This window comes from Acomys russatus, chromosome 1 (assembly GCF_903995435.1).
Source record: "Acomys russatus chromosome 1, mAcoRus1.1, whole genome shotgun sequence".
Lineage (NCBI taxonomy): Eukaryota > Metazoa > Chordata > Mammalia > Rodentia > Muridae > Acomys > Acomys russatus.
In genome coordinates, this window is record NC_067137.1 from 85,100,912 (window position 1) to 85,120,683 (window position 19,772).

At 39.7% G+C, this 19,772-nt stretch overlaps 1 protein-coding gene across 1 annotated transcript in view; it reads right to left on the bottom strand.

The window, feature by feature from the left end:
• The window catches only part of Kcnh5 (potassium voltage-gated channel subfamily H member 5), a 270,367-nt gene that overhangs the window by 202,267 nt on the left and 48,328 nt on the right, over positions 1-19,772 (bottom strand). The gene's annotated exons all lie outside the window — the stretch shown is intronic.

Genomic DNA, 19,772 nt, shown 5'->3' on the forward strand with positions numbered 1-19,772 from the left:
CCATGGAGATTTTGAAGAGAAAGGAAAACCAGAACACAAGATGCAGAAGCAACTGCTCCTGAAGAAGTGAAAAGTGGCAGGCCATTCTGGCAAATTCGTCTCCACCTGGCTCTCTTTAGGCTGGCCTCGATTTCACTTGCCAGCTCTCAGATGCTGTGTCATACAAACAGCCTGGAAATAAATTCCCTTTTCACTTGAACAGTTGGAGTAAAAATAAGACGTTGAACTTTAAGTACTTAAAAGAAGTGGAACTAGGGCTGAGGACATGACTTAGCCGAGAGAGTGCCTGCTGCTCCAACATGGGGAACCCGAGTTTAACCCCCAGAAACCTTGTAAAAGGGGTCAGGCATGGCTGCACATGCCCATAATCCCAGGAGGAGGGAGGCAGGAACAGGAGTCCAGTCCCCAGTGGGAGACACTGTCCCAAATTAAATAAAGTGAGAATAAGATGGACAGTGTTTGAGAAGGAGCAAATCCTGGGGTCAGAGACAGACAGACAGGCAGACAGGCAGGCAGGCAGGCAGGCAGAGACACAGACAGAGAAATAGACAGAGAGATACAGAGAGAGAGAGAGAGAGAGAGAGAGAGAGAGAGAGAGAGAGAGAGAGAGAGAGAGAGAGAGAGAGGTATATATAAACAAGAGAAAACAAAGGAAGGAAAGAAGGAAGGAAAGAGCAAGGGAGCAAGGAAGGAGGGAGGGACGTCCTGTAATGCACGTCACTGTTGGCCACCTGGTCTCTGAGGCTCAGTTATTTCCTCTTTCTTGGAGGGAAAGAAGGAAGGAAGGAATGAGGAATGAAAAGAAGGGAAGTGAGGGAGAATGAAATTAAGACAAATAGGCATTATAGAGTGACATCAATGTTGTGTAAAGTGAGAAACTTCAGCACAGCTCCAAAACGCTTAAATATAGAGATGAACAATTGTGTGCAAGAAAGAAAACAGGGGCTTGTGAAGCACTCCTGTGTGCTAGGGCTTTGGGTTGAGTGCTGGGGACATTAAGATAAATATGGTTTGCCTCTGCTTTAAAAGAGTTCATAATTGAAATGCATGAGAACTCAGAGTTCAATGTTTAAAAGTTTTTAAATGCTGTGGATGCTGTTTTCTAGGTAGCTTGAATTTGTGAAGAAATGGTGGGGCTTCTTTAAATTCTGCATAGAAAAAAGTCATTTCTCCTTGAATTCTCCATTAAAAACAGAAGGAAAACCACATTACCCCATTTGAACTAATCAGTTACCCCAAGCCCCAGCTAGAATGTATCAGTCAGAATCTACTTGAATTGGAGTCCCAAAGAAAGAGAAGATTTATCCAAAAGGAATCAGACCAGCCTGAACCACAGCTGTTCTCGGGGCCACTTATTCAAAAGCACATTTTCCACAGCCTGGCCCAGCTTCACTTAAATAACGCACAAGGTGCTTTTTGAACATAGGTTTGGCCACAGGTTCTATGACTACCTTTTCTCTTTTTAACTTGTTTTTAAGCAATTCCCCAACTGGCATACTTTGCACAGTCATCTTCCAAGGCTACCCTTCCCCACGTTTCTGTTATGGTCTGGAATTCTGGAATTCTTGTCAGGCATGCCTCTGGTCCTTTTAAGGTTTCGCTGGTCTTATGATGGATAGTCCCCAAGACATCTTCTCAGAACACTCAACGAAACCACCCTTGGGTTTCTTACGCAGGAGGCAAACACCTGCTATACATTTCCATGTGAATACCCTGTGGATCTCAAAGACCTGAAGGGCACAGGGACACTTCACTTCTCTCAACTCAGTTCTTTACCCCTGTCCTGTAATGCACATCACTGTTGCCCGCCTGGTCTCTGAGTCTCAGTTCTTTCCTCCTTCTTACAGTTCAGCTGTACAAGCACTGGGCTGCTCACCATTTGACATGCTTAAGAGTGACATTTATCCATTCTTCTACTGAGGGACCCTTAGGCTGTTTCCATGTTCTGGCTATTATGAATAAGGCCACTATGAACATGGTTGAGCATAGGTCCTTGTTGTGTGCTGGAGCATCTTCTGGGTATATTCCAAGGAGTGGAATAGCTGGGTCTTGAGGAAGCCTTATTCCCAGTTTTCTGAAATAGCACCAGATAGACTTCCTAAGTGGCTGTACTAGTTGGCATTCCCACCAGCAATGAAGGAGTGTTCCTCTTTCTCCACATCCTCACCAGCATGTGGTGTCACTTGAATTTTTGATCTTAGCCATTCTGATGGGTGTAAGATGGATTCTCAGAGTTGTTTTGATTTCCATTTCCCTGATGACTAAGGAGGTTGAGCACTTCTTTAAGTGTTTCTCAGCCATTTGATACTCCTCTGTTGAGAATTCTCTGTTTAGTCTGAGCCCCATTTCTCAATTGGGTTATTTGGTTTGGTGGTGTTTAATTTCTTGAGTTCTTTATATATTTTTGATATTAGACTTTTGTCAGATGTAGGGTTGGTGGAATACCATTCAGATATTAAAAACAAAGAATTCCAAAATTTTGTGGACAAATGGATTGAACTAGAAATGATCATAATGAGTGAGTTAACCCAGAAGCAGAAAGACTCAAATGGTATGTACTCATATCTGCACACTAGCCCAAGGGGCATGTCCCATGAAAGTCTCCACTTAACAGGAAAGTGGGACAGAGGGGAGGACATTCTATTGGGACTCTAGGTGAGAGAAGCAACAGAGAATGGGGAAATAGAAGAATCCAGAGGGTCCTAGAAATCTACAAGAAGAACATTATGACAGGTGGATCTGGGCCCAGGGGTCCTGCTCAAACTATGGCACCAGCCAAGGACAATATGTGCAGTAAACTTCGAACCCCTACCCAGATCTAGGCAATGTCCAGGACATTCTCCACAGCTGAGTGGAGAGTGGGGACTGACTTTCACATGAACTCTGGTGCCCCATATTTGACCACATCCCCTGGATGGGGAGGCCTGGTGGCACGCAGAGGAAGGATAGCAGGCTACCAAGAAGAGACTTGATACCCTATGAGCATATACAGGGGGAGGAGGTCCCCCTCAGTCACAGTCATAGGGGAGGGGAGTAGAGGGAATGTGGGAGGGTGGGAGGAATAGGAGGATACAAGGAATAGGATAACAATTGAGATGTAATATGAATAAATTAATAATTATTATTATTATATATATATGTGTGTGTGTGTGCGTGTGTGTGTGTGTGTGTGTGTGTGTGTGTGTGTGACATTTACCCAGATTACAAACCTATCAAAATGTCCCTCTCTTTTTTGCTCTTATGGCCATACTTTGGTCATGATTTCATGTTCTGTTTTGTGTTAGTCATTGTTGCTGCTGCTGTATTTGTTGCACTTGTGCAATGGGAACAACCTCTTCGCACATCCTAAAAGTCCCAATCACACTGTACAAGCTACCAGCATAAAATCTTGGAGATGTACATCTGTCTAAACTTGTCCCTTTCTAACCTCAAACCATTTTCTACTGGCTTACTTATTCACAGGATTAAATACGACTTTCCTACCTTGATGGCCTGGTCCTAATCTACCCCAGCCACTCGTCTATATGTGTGTCAGGCTGCTGCAGGATCTGCTCATGCTCATCTCAGTGAGCATAATCCCAGGATGCTCCATGCCACGTTGCCAATGGGTCATTCCCTCTACTAAAATAGTCCTTCCCTCCTATTGTCTTGGTGGCTAGGATCTTCTGTCGTGGCAAATATTCTCTCCTGCACTGTCCTCACTGTCATACTCTCACCTCTCCCCACTGAGAACTGAGTGTTATCATACACTCTTGGCACATCTGTAATGAAACAATTATCACAATCACACTTTATTACAAATCTGTTTGCATGCATGACATGCCAAGAAACTAGGAACTCCTTGAGGAGTGTATTATTGTCCATTACCAATCTGACAGATGAAACTACATTAAATGGTCAATACAGTCAAGAAATGAAGGAGTAACTCTTAAAATGAACAAATGTGGGCATGGAGCCTGGGTGTTTTGGTTATAACTAACAAACTGACGGGACAGCATAATGTGCAGAAACAGCCTGAGTAACTTAGCACTGCATGAACAGAGTTCAGAAATGAATATGAATAAAAAGGTCTCACTAGCTGCACTGACCAGGCCACACATTTAAATGGCACAGTGGATATAGCCACCAGAGGACGGCAGGGAAAGAACTAAAATCCATAGACTTTGGGAAATGGGGAAGGAACTGAAGAAACAGGGAGTGAGCAGAATGCAATGATATGCACACATACAGGTCAGGAATGAGCTCATTCTACACAAGCCCAATGTGAGCTGCCAGGCTCATAGCTGGACCAGCATGATGGAGGGATGCACCGAAGACATCAAATCCATGTGCCATGTACTCCGTGTGGTTGGCTGATCATTCACTGTTGCCTCAAAAGGATAGATTGGCCAATAACACATAGCACAAATTCAGTACATGCCAGGAGTGAACACATTTATTGTCCAAGACAACTCTATGTGATAAGTATCGAGGAAACATGGTCCAGAAAAGTTTAGTCATTTCACAAAGCTAGAAAAGAAAGGATCTAAGAACAAACATGAGCAATCTGGCTTCAGAGTCCTTGCTCATTCTGAAACTCAGAATGCCAAGAACGCATGCACTAACTAACCTGCAAGCTGTCTCACAGGAGTGGCATGCTATACAGAACAGAATAAAATATGGCATACCTAAGCCCCCTTGGCAGGACTCAGTCATATCAAAGGTCCACAGAGATCCCAGGACATGGCAAGTCCTTTCATTTTACAAAAGTAGGACTCTGGCCTCTTGCTCACAAGGGAGCAGACAGACTTCAAAGTCACGGGAAGCGAACAATGCAAGCATCACCCAAGCGCATCCCTCAAGGTTCTCAACACATCCTTCACAACAACCTTATGCTTTGTGGTCTTCCTGTCTGTACCACATTGCATCCTATATAGTTCCAACAATACAAATCTTGCTGTAAACACGAGAACTGAACACGTCCTTTGAGGCCTCATCAGCACACACAGTTAAACCCTCTTCTCTGCTGGGCTCTGATACCCACATGACCATCTTTGTCTGCACCCCAGGTCATTCCCCACTGTTGCTCAATTCATTCATTGTTTTAGCATTCAGAAACTGTTATCCAAAGTTAACAGACAAATAATTCAGTTGGCTCTGGGGTTTTGTTGTTGTTGTTTATTTGTTTGTTGTGTTTTGTTTTGTTTTTATAATGTATGCTTGTTATTTTTTTCTGAGACAGGGCTTCTCTGTAAGCTTTGGCTGTCCTGGACTCAATTTGTAGTCCAGGCTGGCCTTGAACTCACTTAGGTCCACCTGCCTTTGCCTCCCGAGTGCTGGGATTAAAGGCAGGTGCCACCACTGCCCAGATCAGTTGTCTCTGTTTAGAAACTATCCTTCATTATGTTGTGTCAAAACTAATCTCATGTAATCATTACAAATAAAAACTCAGAATTACCTAAGTCAAATGTCAATTCCTGCAGAATGGATAAGGGGAACTATCTTCATTCAATGAACTGCTACCTAAAAATAAACTAGAATTATACCTAATAACAGGAATTAGTATAAAAATATCATATTAAACAAAATAATAAGACACCATAGAGTGAGTGGATTTGCCTTGTAAAGTTCCATGAACTGTGTGCCAGATGTTGATGTGCGCCTCTTCGAGTATGTTGGAAGACCCCATGGTCTTGCCTGTGATGCTAGCATATCACGAGGCACGTGATCAGATGAACCCTCATTCATCGTAATGCTAGAGAGCAGGATCAGCCAAACTCCAAATCTAAAACAAAGCATTTTCTAATCTTATGGCTCCTTCCTATGACCTCTGCAATGGACCACAAATTGGATTTAATTCATTGCTAACTTTAATTTCACTCTTCTGACAGCATTTGATACTTTTACAGACTTGTCTTCAAAAATTCTCTCTTACTTCATGAATACTTTTAGTAACAATTTTTTGACTCTCTATTTTCCACCAGTGTTAAGCATTCGTTCACTTTCTGCTTCATTTCCCTGCAAACTTTGCTGTCCCTTTGTGCACCCCGTAGCTTTCTACCTAATTCTAACCTCTGAGATGTTGAAGCACAAATTCCTGGGGCTCTTCTGGTGGAAAAAATATCAAACACAGACAGCAAATGCACAACAGAACACAATAGGGTTAATGGGGGACTTTCATCCATTCTGTTGGCCTTTCCCACCCTTTGCCTTGACAAACCCCCCAGGCCATAGTAGAGCATGGAACATCATAGAGCAAGAGAAAGCCACTTGCTATTAACTCTTCCATTGTGTTGTGGATTGTCACATGATGGAGGGTTGGGAACAAGTCCTAGCAATGATAGAGCTACCTAAAAGACACATCAATTTCTTCTGTTGACCACCACTTACAATGGTAGGCATGCAATTCAGGCAGTATTCCTACCTGCTTTCTTCTTTTCCTTCTTGTGTAAACATAAGAAAAATAATCAAAGGACTTTCCTGTCCAAGAGTCCCATGACAATTAAGAGAGAAAAAGAGCCGATATTGAGACATAGCATCCTGCTGCATGGCTTTTCACTTATATCTTGCCATGTTGCAACACAGGGTTTTTTGACAGACCATTTTTCTTAAACCACAGCTGTGATTATTTTCCCTCTTGTTGTACCAGCTTCCCCTCTGCAAAGTAACTTGTTAGCCTCCCATTAAGAGACAGGATTCATTTTAGAGCCCTCACACCGGAGCCAGCCTTCTGGCTTGTTTAGCGTAGCAGAATGTGATATGAATGTCACGGTATCAGTTCTAAACCTAGACCACAAATCCCTTGCACAGCTCTATTCATGGTCTTAGAAGCCCACCGAGCTACCGAGTGAAGAAGACCAACCAAGCTTTTGGTCAAGAAAAGACCACAGAAGCAGCCCATTGCATCATGAGCTTCAGTCAACTCAGCAGTCGTCTACTGATGTATGTATGGGTGAACTGGACCAAAACAAGACCAAAACCAAGCTACTCAACCAAAGCACAGATTCATCTTTTATAATTTTTAAAAACATAATGCTTGAATTGCAGAAGAAAATATAAGTATTTATCTGACACAAATTTGAACCAAAATCGCCAAGTAGGAAAGACATGAGCCTGAAATTTGAAACAATATTTAATATACAATTGTTAGGTACCTTTGTCTATTACATTAGAAAACATGTTACTATCATACTCTACATGGATTCATAACAGTCAATTCTCCATAATCTGGAAACAAAAGTTATGACTACATATAACTTCAAAGGATTTCTGAAATCCAATCTTACCTAAACGCCTCTCATTACCTTATGTAGTACCAATGCAAATAGTCCTCTCAACAAACCAAATTCAGTGGTCATCCACCAATTTACCTGCAACAGCTTTCCCACTTCTCAGATACCCATCCCCAAGGACACAATCTGAAACGCATCATATCCATTGCAGCCTCAACAACCTTGAATTGAAAAATTCTTCCCCTGGACCACAGCCTCTTCTCTGTTGAGTTCAGTGGCACAATCACACCAAACACAATAGTGGTTCAATCCCAGCCAAGCCACAGACATTTCCCTCAAATCCCTCAGCCCTTGAAAATCTATATTTCTCTTATTATACATCACTGTACTGGCAGGTTTTGTGTGCCAACTTGACACGTTAGAGTCATCAGAAAGAAAGGATCCTTTCTGCTGAGAGGTCCTCTATGAGGTCCAGCTGGCAGTCCCGGGTTCTATAGGAAAGCAGGCTAAGCAATCCATAGGAAGTAAGCCATGGCCCCTGCATCAGCTCCTGCCTCCAGGTTCCAGCCCTGCTTGAGTTTATGTCCTGACTTCCTCCAGGGATGGACTATGATGTGGAGGTGAAAGGCAAATGAACACATCCCTCCCCAATTTGCTTTTTGGTTGTGGTGTTTTGTTGCGGCAATAGAAACCTTGACTAAGACAAGCCATAATTCTGATAACATCAACACTAGGAATTTGTTTAGCATTTCTTACTCTCCTTATCTACTCTCTAACAAAATCTGTTTCCTCACCAATTCTCAACTTTCTTTACACCTGGTTAAGAACTATACAGGAAGCCATAGAGGAGATGGCCTATCATACAAATTCACTAGTCAACTTCAATGCATTTCTCAACTACTTAGCAACTTTGGGGTTTTTTTGTTTGTTTGTTTTTTGTTTTTTGTTTTTTGTTTTTGTATCTTCATCTAGTCACTGTATTTTAAACTGTCTCTACTGCTAACCATTCCTCATTCAATTATGTTTTCCCATAGAAAGTATTAAAATTTAAGTATTATTATGTCTTTCAGTAAAAATGATAATATAGCCCCTTTGGTGTCTTAAAGGTGTTGTCTGATTAAGAAATCAGACACCAAGAAGTATCCTTGACATATTCTTTTAAACATTCTTTACTCCTAAACTGCCTTTAAGTTTTATTAGTTTTCACCCAAGTATCACTCAATTGTCCATTGCTTTCCAATTACACTGTCTCCACAGCATGAGCATCTCTCCTATACCTACAAGATGCCTCAATGCTTTTATCTGAAGGCATTCTGTCTGTTATGAGTATTATTAAAAGTTTTGCTGTCAAAATCACCTCCAGCTTATCATCATAGCTTTTAATTATTCCAAACTTTGCTCCGCATTGCAGCTACATAATCTAACACATGCTGATCACTCTAATCTCAGTCTGAACCACTTTTCTGTTCCCTGACCACCTCACTTCTGATCCTTTGACTATACCAGCTCCCTCCAACACAAGGACTCTGTATTTGTTATTTGTTCTAGAAAGAATGTCTATGATTCTTCTGTGTTCCTGACCTCCATGGCTCTACTGATACTTTGCAGCTCAGCTCAGTCATCTTCTCCTCAGACCACCTTTCCTTTCCTATCTAGACCAAGTCACTTTGTTATATGATCTCAAAGGGAACTACACATTTCCCTCATGATATTTGTCTTTGTGGTTGTGTGTACCCATCATATTTTGTTCATTCTTTTATCCACAGGACAGCCATAGTGTTTTGGCATATAGTAGTCACTCAAATATTTATCAAAGTAGTTCACTAATAAAGGAATAAAATAATAAGTATATGTCTCTCATAATAAATTTTAACACCACCAGAATTGATACTGTAATAAATAATTAAAAGATATTTAGTTTTCACATGTAGACTGCATCAGGTAACTGGATAGAAACCACAAAACAATAATAGACTCTGTTTCATAAGTACTAGGCCTGTATTCTAACTAGATTTTATACATGAATGACTACATAGTCCGTTTCCATTTCCTTTTGTAGAGTGCAATTTCAACACTGAGAGAAAATTGCAAACTACATTTGTTATCTGAACCTCTAACCCAGATAACAAATTCTATTGCCTCCTTTCTATTCAGAACGCTCTTCTCTGACTCATGCTACCAAGCTCTCCATAGGGAAATAATCCTAATTACTCTGAGCATTAGCAGCATCCTTCAGTAGGGGCTCTGAATTTAAATGACTTGTACATGACACCTGCCTTAGCCAATTTGTATTCTTCCTGAATCACAGTGACTTGCATAGATAGATAGGTAGGTCGATGGAAAGATAAAAGATAGATAGATAGATAGATAGATAGATAGATAGATAGATAGATAGATAGATAACAGGTAGAGAAAGGGATGTTTCCATTTGGCAACAATAATTTACTAATTTTTTAATGTTTCCCATTACAGATGAGACTTTCTTTTTAATAACCGTTGGGTCAATGGGTAAATATAAAGCTTGATTAAAATATGCAACATACAAAGAGGCATATTGACTAAAACCCTTGCTTTCTCCAAACATTATATTTACAATCAAAATCCTTCAATACATTTTACAGCCTTTGTAATCCAATCTAGACTCTGTAACACAGCCTGCCTTTGCCCACCTCCAGTCTCACTCTACAGCTATCTCCTGCTCTCTGTCCATAGAGAACTTCTTTCCTTCTTTTCAAAAATTCCACATTCCCCTGGGGGATCGCCAAGCATACTGTTTAAAACAGCTTCTCTATCCTACCAACTGTTTCTTTCACCTGATAAATTCCTCCTCATCTTCCAGGTCTGAGCTTAAACATCATTGCTTTAGAGACTTCTCTTAGCTATTCTCTTCTTCAAAGAATTTAGGTCTCTGGTTCTATAGCACTGATAGTTGGTCCAAGAAATGCTGGCAGAATAAAGTAACAGTCAATGAAATTTGAAACAGAAAAGGGCTAAAACTATTGCAATTAACTATGTAAGCAAATTAAAAGTGGAAAAGTTAAGTAATGTGCCTATTAGTTTTTATCAACTTGATACAAACTAGAATTACTGAAGAAGAGTGAACCTCAAATAAGGAATTGCCTCCATCAAGTTTGCCCATAGGCAAGTCTGTGAGGCACTTCCTTGATTGATTTAAGATAGCCCAGGCCATGTGAAAGGGACCATCCCTGGCTAGGTGGTCCTGGGTTTCATAGGAAAACAAGCTGAGCAATCCATACACAGCAAATAAGCAAATGGCTCTCTACCATGGTCCCTGCCTCAGCTCCTGCTTGACTTCATGCAGTATCTTCCCTTGATGAGGGACTGTGACATGAAAGCATAAAGCAAATAAACCCTTTCATGCCTGTTTGCTTTGAGACAGTGTTTTACCACAGCAAAGAAGACAATTAAGACAGTGTATAACCCAGAGTTTTCCAGGGAAATGGAGCCAATAGGAGACCTACAGGTAGAAATAGAGACAGTATAAAGAGAGGAAAAATTACAGATGTATAAGGTATTTCCTCTACCAAAGAGACATATACAACTATAAAGAGATCCTTATTTGTATCTGTCAGGTAAGAAAGAGGTTTAAGAAATTAGCTTATATGATTATGAGGGCTTTACACCCCACATGTTACCATCTGTAAAAGAATGTCCAGGAAAGCCAATGGCATAGGTCAATCCAAGTCTGAAGACTACCAATCAGAACTGTCTCATTAGTCCCAGTCTCTGAGCAAGACAAAAATGGGATGAAACACCCAAACAAGTGATAAAACAGGAGAGAAAAAAAGAAGACAAGGAGAAGGAAGGAGAAGGAAGAAGAAGAGGAGGAGGAGGAGGAACTTCTCCTTTTTCATCTTTGTTCCATTTGGGTTCTTAACATACTGAAAGAAACCCACCCGTATAGGAGAATGTGCTTTCCTCTATCAAATACACCCATGCAAGTGATCATCTTATCTAGAAAAACAAAACAAACAAACAAAAAACCACTTAGCCTCCCAAAGAATAGAGAGAAGAAAAGCTTGAGGATAAACTGAGTGAATCAAATTAACAACAGGACAGCCGAGGAAAGATCTGAAAATCCTTAGACAGTTAGAGCTTTGGAGTATAAAGCAATTTTCCCAAGATGATCCCTTTCTAACCATTTTAGCGACAATATACATTCATGCATTTGTATGAGCTATATTTTAAACTATATCAATGTCAAAGCAAGACAAATAAATGTGGTCAGAAAGTAACTCCATGTTTCCTTGAGCCCATTCTGATCTCAATTTACCTCTTCCCGCACGCCATCACTCCCTTAATGCATTGGTCAACTTCATAGTTTTAGACCCACTCACCTAATATTAGAATTGGCTGTGTATTGGGCCAAAGCCTTCTCAGACACTTTGATCTAAGACCATATTTTACTTTCTTCATTACCACAGTTTCTTTTCCTATGCTTTAAAACAATGCCATGTGTGTATTTAAACTGCCCATCACTTGAAGCTACACGAATATCTTTTTTGTGTGTTTGTTTGTTTTGTTGTATTGTTTTTGGTTTTTGGAGACAGGTTTCTCTGTGTACCCTTGGCTGTCCTGGACCCCACAGCATTCTGCCTGCCTCTGCCTTCTGAGTACTGAGATTACAGGCATACACCATCACACCCAGCTAGATATTTGTTCTTAACCACATTTAACAGCAGCATGCTTTCCTACCTGGTTCAACTTCCAATCACTCAAGTCATTATCTATGTTATTGTCTTGTATTATCTTAATTTGTAAGATATAGATAGATAGATAGATAGATAGATAGATAGATAGATAGATATAGATAGATATATGCTGCTTACATTTTACATGCTTGTTCACTGTGCTTTTCCCTCACCAGAATATAAACTCTAACCAAGATGACCTTAACTTGACTAATCTGTCAGCACGCTTCATCTCAGTTCCAAGCCCCTGTCTTCCCTTCCCTTAGAGCATTTACCACAGAAAATGATGTCTCATAAAAAACTCTTTCTCTAGTCCTTTAGGATGGAAAATTCCTAGCTCATCACCAGTTTTATAAATCAGGAATGACTTGATCAAGGACTTTGGGGCATATTTCTCAAGCCATACTCATCAAAAAGGCAGAGCCTGCCCTAATACCCCAATTCTCAGGCCAACTCTGATGAGCACCAATTAGCAAACACAGGTGGCCAATCCCACTGACCAACTTTCCCTAGATTTGTCTCAGCAAACTGAGATTGTTCTCCTCCCTCCATGGCAGCAATCTCTCCCCGACAGGCCTGAATAAGGAATTCTTTGTTCTTACTAACGATGCCTGATACAATTTCTCTCAACTCTTTCCATGAAGACAGAATGATTTGCAAGCTCATGCAGCACTAGATCCCTACCACTTAGAGTAAAAAGGTACACAGTATATAGTTTGGAGCAAATCAGTGAACAAAATGAAGGAAAGGGTTTTTTTTCTTTGTGCACATAAAGGATGACTTTGGTAGAAAATAAATAAATAAATTCTTCTTGGGCCACCTGTATCTGTTTCTAAATGTAGTATCACATCCCTGAACCAGTGACTCTTCTCTCTACATGCCAGAATCACCATGAAACGGTATAAGCCTATCATCTATGCTAATGTGGACATTTTATGTCTTCTAAAACTGATTTGGCCAATATAGACAATATTGTCATTATTAACTAGACATATTCTATTAACTTTAATTTTTAGGTTTTAATGCTGAACATGAAGTGCAGTAGATTCTAAAATTTAAACAGATACATTGGATGATGAATAGTTTAGTCTAAAACCTTATAATTACGAGAAAGAAACGTTGCTGGGTTCCTGATATCTGTACCTCCTCATTAAAAGTGTCTAGGACAAAGGAAGGGGAGGAGTTCACAAGCCCCACCCCCCAATGAGGAGCTATTGATAGTAAATGGTTTCTGGGGAAAAAAGATTTGGTTTTTTTAAGGATGTGACCCTTAGTAGGTTGACCACACTCTAGTGGATGGCCCCATAGCCATGAGTATAAGAGTAATACAAACTGAATTCCTTGGATTAATAAAACTTTAAAAAATGATTTTAAAAAGAGGTAATGTGGAGGTATGGGGTTGATCTCAGAGGAGGTAGGGGAGGAGTAAGTGGCAAATATGATTAAAATACATTGTGTGCAATTCTCAAAGAATTAATAAAAATAGTATTTTAAGTGTCTAGAACAGTTATAACAGCTATAAAATATTTTTAAAGCTTTTAAGGGAGGCCATAGAAAACTTAATATAATTCCTTGTTCGATGTTAAGAGTATGTGAAGTGATCTAATTTTTAATTGGCACATTGACCTAAACACAAAAACATATTGCCTTGGCCCAGGCATGATAGCACATCCCTGCATTCCCAGCACTCAGAAGCTTGAGAGAGAAGGAGTAATAAATCCAGGCCAACCTCGGCTGAAAGGAAGAGAAGAGAAATCAGGAGAGTGAAAGAGAAAGAGAGAGAGAGAAAAAGAGAGAGAGAGAGAGAGAGAGAGAGAGAGAGAGGGGAGAAAGGGAAAAAAGAAAAATGGAGGTGAAAGAGAAGAGAAAGAGAGCAAAGGGGAGGAGTCCACAGGCTCCAAAGAACCCAAAGCATAAATGTGCTGGTAAAATCTTTATCTGTGCCTGAAGCACTGACCAATTAAACATGTCAACGTACAAGGCTGCCATAGATAGTTACCAGCAGAGCCAGTAGGCATACCAGTAAGGAATCACTGCCTGCCTGTAGCCCAGCCTCTTCTATGGGGATTGACCTTATAGGAATCTGTGGAACTGTCTACAGAGCTCTGGTCTTTGTGCCCCCTCTTCCAGCAACAGACAAGTCAAATATGAGAAAGCTACTTTGACTTAAAGTCATGAGATCTGAAACTGCCTTCACCCAATCATTCCATTTGACAGAGAACTGAAACTACTTTATTCTCTACCTCTGTAGCTTCAAAAAGTGACCTTATTTTCCAGGAACTTCCTGCCTCAAATTCTTGGGGGGTTTTCTGTTATTGGAAATGTCCAAAGCCTCATAACCTATGAGTAGAAAACACCAGCAGACAGCCCGTCCTCTTAAGATCCAGTCAGTTCTTTGCTTTAAAACCCACATCTTGGAACTGTGTGTGTGTCTCAGTGGTGGAGCTCATGGTCAGCATGCGCAAAGCCCTAAACCAGTCCCAAAATAAAAGAATCACCCTCACTTTGATACTGCTCTGAACACTCAACTGTGGCATCATAGCTTTATACCTTACCTGACTTAAAGCACCACAGCCTGTCCCCACTTACAAACACTGACCTTGCATCGCATCTTCATTCCTCAATAGTTTCTGTCCTTGTTTTTCCTCTTAGTGACACAGCCAAACCTTCATAAGCTAATGTTCTCCCTCACTTTTGATCAGGAAGAAAGTCAATTCTGCTTTGTCTTATTGGCAAGTTGTATTAGCAATTCGGATGTATGCAGCTTTTGACAGCCGTGTGACAGGAGAGCCCACCAAACCTTTAGTAACAATAGCCCAGGTGTAGGTTTAAGGGTCTCACGTGGATATGTCAGAGTTGCACCATTCAAGGAACTCACTTTACACTTTGGCAGCCTCATCTGGGTATGTACAGTTCACTGACAGTTCCTTGTTGTTCAGATACAATTATTGACCCTTCTTTGTACCCTAAGTTTTACTTCCAGGGAACAGATGAATTTCCTTCTTTGGTTTTTAGAAAACAAAGGAAGATAGCTGACCACTGTCAAAATCTCATGCAGAAAGGGAAATGTTTTACTCACTCCTTACAATGTCTAAGAAACAATCTTTGGTTTTTTGTTTTTTGTTTTTCTTTTTGAGGCAGAATCTCACCTGTGCAGTTGACTGGCCTAACAACTCCCTGTGAAGAGCAAGCTTGCCTCAAAGTAGAGATCTGCCTGCTTCCTCCTCCTCCTCCTCCTCCTCCTCCTCCTCCTCCTCCTCCTCTTTTGTCTCCTCTTCTTCCACCTTTGTCTCCCAGGATTTAAGTTGTTCATGACCACACCCAGCTGAAACAAAACTTTTTAAAGGTAAAGACACCAATGGCAGAGATAAACATACTCCTGTGAATCGGTGTACATTACAAGAAAGCAGTATTATCATGGAACTAAGTGAAACAATACTGATGTAGGAGGACAATGCACAGAAATAGGGTTTCTCAAGCTTGGGGATGAGTGCTGCACAAAAGGAGGAGAACAGCGTCTACACAAACATCTACACGGCGAAGGTACACTCTTCACACACAGCGTGCAAAGAGCAATGTGTTTCAGCTCTCCTTTGCCGTTATTTTAGAATCACGCCCCGAAGCTCAAAGCCAGGAAGCATTCATCATGAATGAAGATCAGAAAAGACAAAAGTGTCTTCTTATGTAAGCAGAAAAAAAATCAAATAAAGGCACCTCATTACTTGTTATTTCCTATTCTCTTGGAGCTAATTCCCTCAGAAGACAGACAGCTTTGTCTCAGTGGAACTCTCATGCAAAAGAATACAGGCCTGCAACATTACTCAATTTCAAACATAAGACGAATGTCTGTCATTAAATCTGTTTATTACCCAACCAGAAATCACAAGGAATAAATAGAAGCTAAAGTATCAGACTATAGCCACCACATTCCAATTTGAAACCCAAGGCTAGCTTTGCCCTCCAACCCTTTTCTCCCCTTTGAGTTTCACTCTGACCCATCTTTTATCACTAAGATTGATGGTGTAGAGGTCATTTCTCTCTCAAATTAGAATGTTGGAGCTTTTCCATTCAGAGACTGTACCACGACCATCTTTTACTAGATGCGCTGCAATGCTTTGTATAATCAGTGCACAGTCCCACCTAAACCCTAAGTTGATAGATCAGTCACTAAATGCGCATGAAAGAGTGGCAGATCTGGACACTTGAACTGGGACATTTCTTGCATTTAAAGGTAAGCCTAGGCATAGGACGGAACTCATCAGAGATGTGAGCAGAGTGTTCGAAAGACAAGAAATCCCTTCTTTTTTTTAAAATATATTTTATGAATTTATCCACATTACATCTCAATTGTTATCCTATCCCTTGTATCCTCCCATTCCTCCTTCCTTCCCATTTTCCCCTTACTCCCCTCCCCTATGACTGAGGGGGTTAGGGTTATATGCTGATAGGGTATCAAGTTTCTTCTTGGTAGCCTGCTATCCTTCCTCTGAGTGCCACCACTCAGACAAAGGAATCCCTTCTTATGTGTGAGAGAAGGGAGAAGGGTCCCTCCTGACCCTTCACCACCATTATTAGCAAGAAATGGATAATCCAAGTAATGCCTCAGCAGAATAGCAACAATGTAGAAATTGAATAGCAGTTAGGTTGGAATTGGAAATCCAAGATGTTCAAGCAGGAAGAGCCTCTAATTTGGGCAAGGACTAGGTTGGCCTTCAATCTGTTTGGAAGTCAGCAGAATGCTAACTCTTCGATATTTAAAGGTCTTTATACAATTTCAATTCCTCACTGAAGTGGGTGAACTACAAATGCATTACTCATCAAAACATGAATGTAAAATACAGATCATTATTAGAACATCTATGGTTAATAAATGTACCAGAAATGAAGCAATGTGGATGACAAGAAGATTAAACTAGACTAGAAATCAATATCTAGAAAAATATCTCAAATACTGGAAAACATAATAACATACTTGAAAAATACCATCTATGCCAAAGGAAATTTTCAAAGAGAAATTAAGCCTATTTTGAACTATGTAAAAATGAAAAGGCAGCATAATACCATTTGTGGAGCACAGTGAAGATGATGTTTAGGGAAAGTTAATATGCTGCAACAAAAGAAAGATTCTAATGCCAGTTTTCTAAATTGTCACCCTACCTAGAAATGCAAGAGCAAATTAAGGCACAAATAGAGTTAAGGAAAAAATTTTTGATTAGAAGGGAAAAGCAAAGTACTTGAAAACAAGGAAATCAATAGGCCCAACAGCTGATTTTTCAAAAGACCAATATAATATATTTTTAACTCAATGAACAAAAATTGTGAGGAAGAGGAGGAGGAGGAGAAGCAGAAAGAGAGAAGAATGAGAGACAGAGAAAAAGAGAGAGAGACAGAGAGGAGACACAACATAGATAACACCATTACAAAATTTCAAATATAAATATTCAAAATATATCTAAAAATATTAGGAACTCTATGGCAATAAACTTGATAACTTCAATGAAATGAGAAAATTTTATGAAAGACATTATCTGTTAAAACTCATATAAGAAGTAGAACATCTAAGTAGGAATATATCTATTAAAAAATGACTAGTGAATAATAACCCTTAAAATGAGAGCACATCATGCCTTGATGGGTTCAGCAGTAAGTTCTCTCAGACATTCAAGAAAGAAACTTCTCCAATTCTGTACGACTCCCAGTAGATAAAAGCACAGAGGCTACTCCAGAACACACCTGGTGTGTCATGAGACCAGCATCGCCACAAAGCTAAAGACGTTATAAGAAAACTATAGATTAATGTCTTGCATGAACGTAAATGCAAGATCCTAACCAGTATATTCGGATATTGCATCCAACAACGTAGAATAAAACATTATACACTGTGACTAAGTAGAATTGTGCCAAGATTTAGAAGTTGATTCAACACTCGAAAGCCAACCAACATATTAAAGAAGGGAATTGTATAATCATATCAATGAATGTAGAAAATCCATTTGACAAAAATTAGAAAACTAAAGAAAGTCTTACAATAAATAGTCATACTTAATAGTGAAAAATTAGAAGTTTTTCCACTAAGATCAGGAACATTGTTGATACACCTCCTCTCTCACTACTTTTTTGTAAATCATAATAGAAATCCTAATTAATTCAATAAGACAAGAAAAGAGACAAAATGGTATGTTGTTTGAAAAGTAAGAGAAATAAAGTTAATATCAAATAGCCAATTACAAACTCCTATAAATCAACAATGCACACATGAAATTGGACATTTAAACCACAGTATTATTTGTTAGTGCTGCTCTCAAATATAAAATATGCAAATATAAAAATATGCTTATGATCTAAATGATAAAATATATAGAACTCTTACAAAAACGAGGGCTGAGGAGATGTTTCAGTGGCTAAAGGGCTTGGCATGAAAGCAGGAGAGCTGTCGTTCAGACCCCAGCACCCACACAAGCAGTAAGCAATATGGTGGCTGACCTATAATCCCAACACTCATGAAGCAGAGACTGAGGATCTCTGTTTGGAACAATGGTTAGCTAGACTAGTCAAATCAAGGAGATCCAAGTCCAACAAAGAGACTCTTCCTCAAAACCTAAGAGAAAGGCACCAAATCAGAAAGACACACAATGATAACCCCTGGCTGCCACATACGTACTCACACACAAGCACATGCATATGCATGTATTCCTGCACAAATATGTATGCCCACACATTTTGAACATGCATAGACACATAAGCTACATACACGCAAAAAGATGCCAAAAATGAAGGTATTCCATGTTTATGGATAGTAACACTCATTATAACCTACATACTAATTCCTCCTAATTTGAACTATTAATAAAACAACATCTCAGTAAATATAGCAGCAAATTTTTACTGGTTATCAACAAAATAATTTTAAATCTATATAGGGAAGTAAAACAGAATATCCAGCATATTATTGGGGGAAAGAACAAAGCCAGAGGATTGGTCAATTCTACCTAATTACAAGGTTGGCTATAAAGCTACAGCAATCATGAAAGTATGGGATTGGTAAAAGAATTGACAGAAAGGTGAATACAGGACACACAACCCAGAAACACATAACACATAGCCACATGCAACTACTCAGTGGATTTTTTGATTGAAGGGACAAACTAAAGCACAATAACTTTTTTCTAACAAATCATAGTAAAAACAAGTAGAACAACATGTATTAATATAAAAAGCCAAAAAGAAAGCACTTGGTCATAGTCTATGTCTTACACACACACACACACACACACACACACACACACACACACACACACACACACAAAATTAACTCAAAATAGATCATACACTTGAATAAAAAAACAGAAAGCATAAAGCTTGTGGTGGGTAACATAGATGTCTCAGTCCATTTTCTGTTGCCAACACAATACAAACACACTGACTATTTTATAAAGAACTTTTATTTGTCTTCATGATTCTGATCCAAGACTAAGGGAACATAGTTTATGAAGTGTCTTGCTAGAAATTCTAAGGCAGTTAAGAGACCTAACCAAGTAGTTGTTGATCACAGGCCTACTTTTCGGGAAACCCAAGGAGCTGTTATAGGTGGCTCAGTCCACTCAGACAGCACAGGCGTAATCATCCTCAGAATGTTTAACCAGGCTCAGCCTTTTACAACCTCATAGTGAAGATTAAATAATGAGTTAGACAGGAGACAATCCATCTTCAAACCACAGGAAAAGAGAAAGATTGAGATCAATTTAGTTGTAGTAATAATTCTTTTGAGAGCATGTGTATGTTGGTGGTTAGGTATGCACCTATGTGCTTAAATGTGCTTATATGTCAGTGGACAACCTTAGGTGTCAGT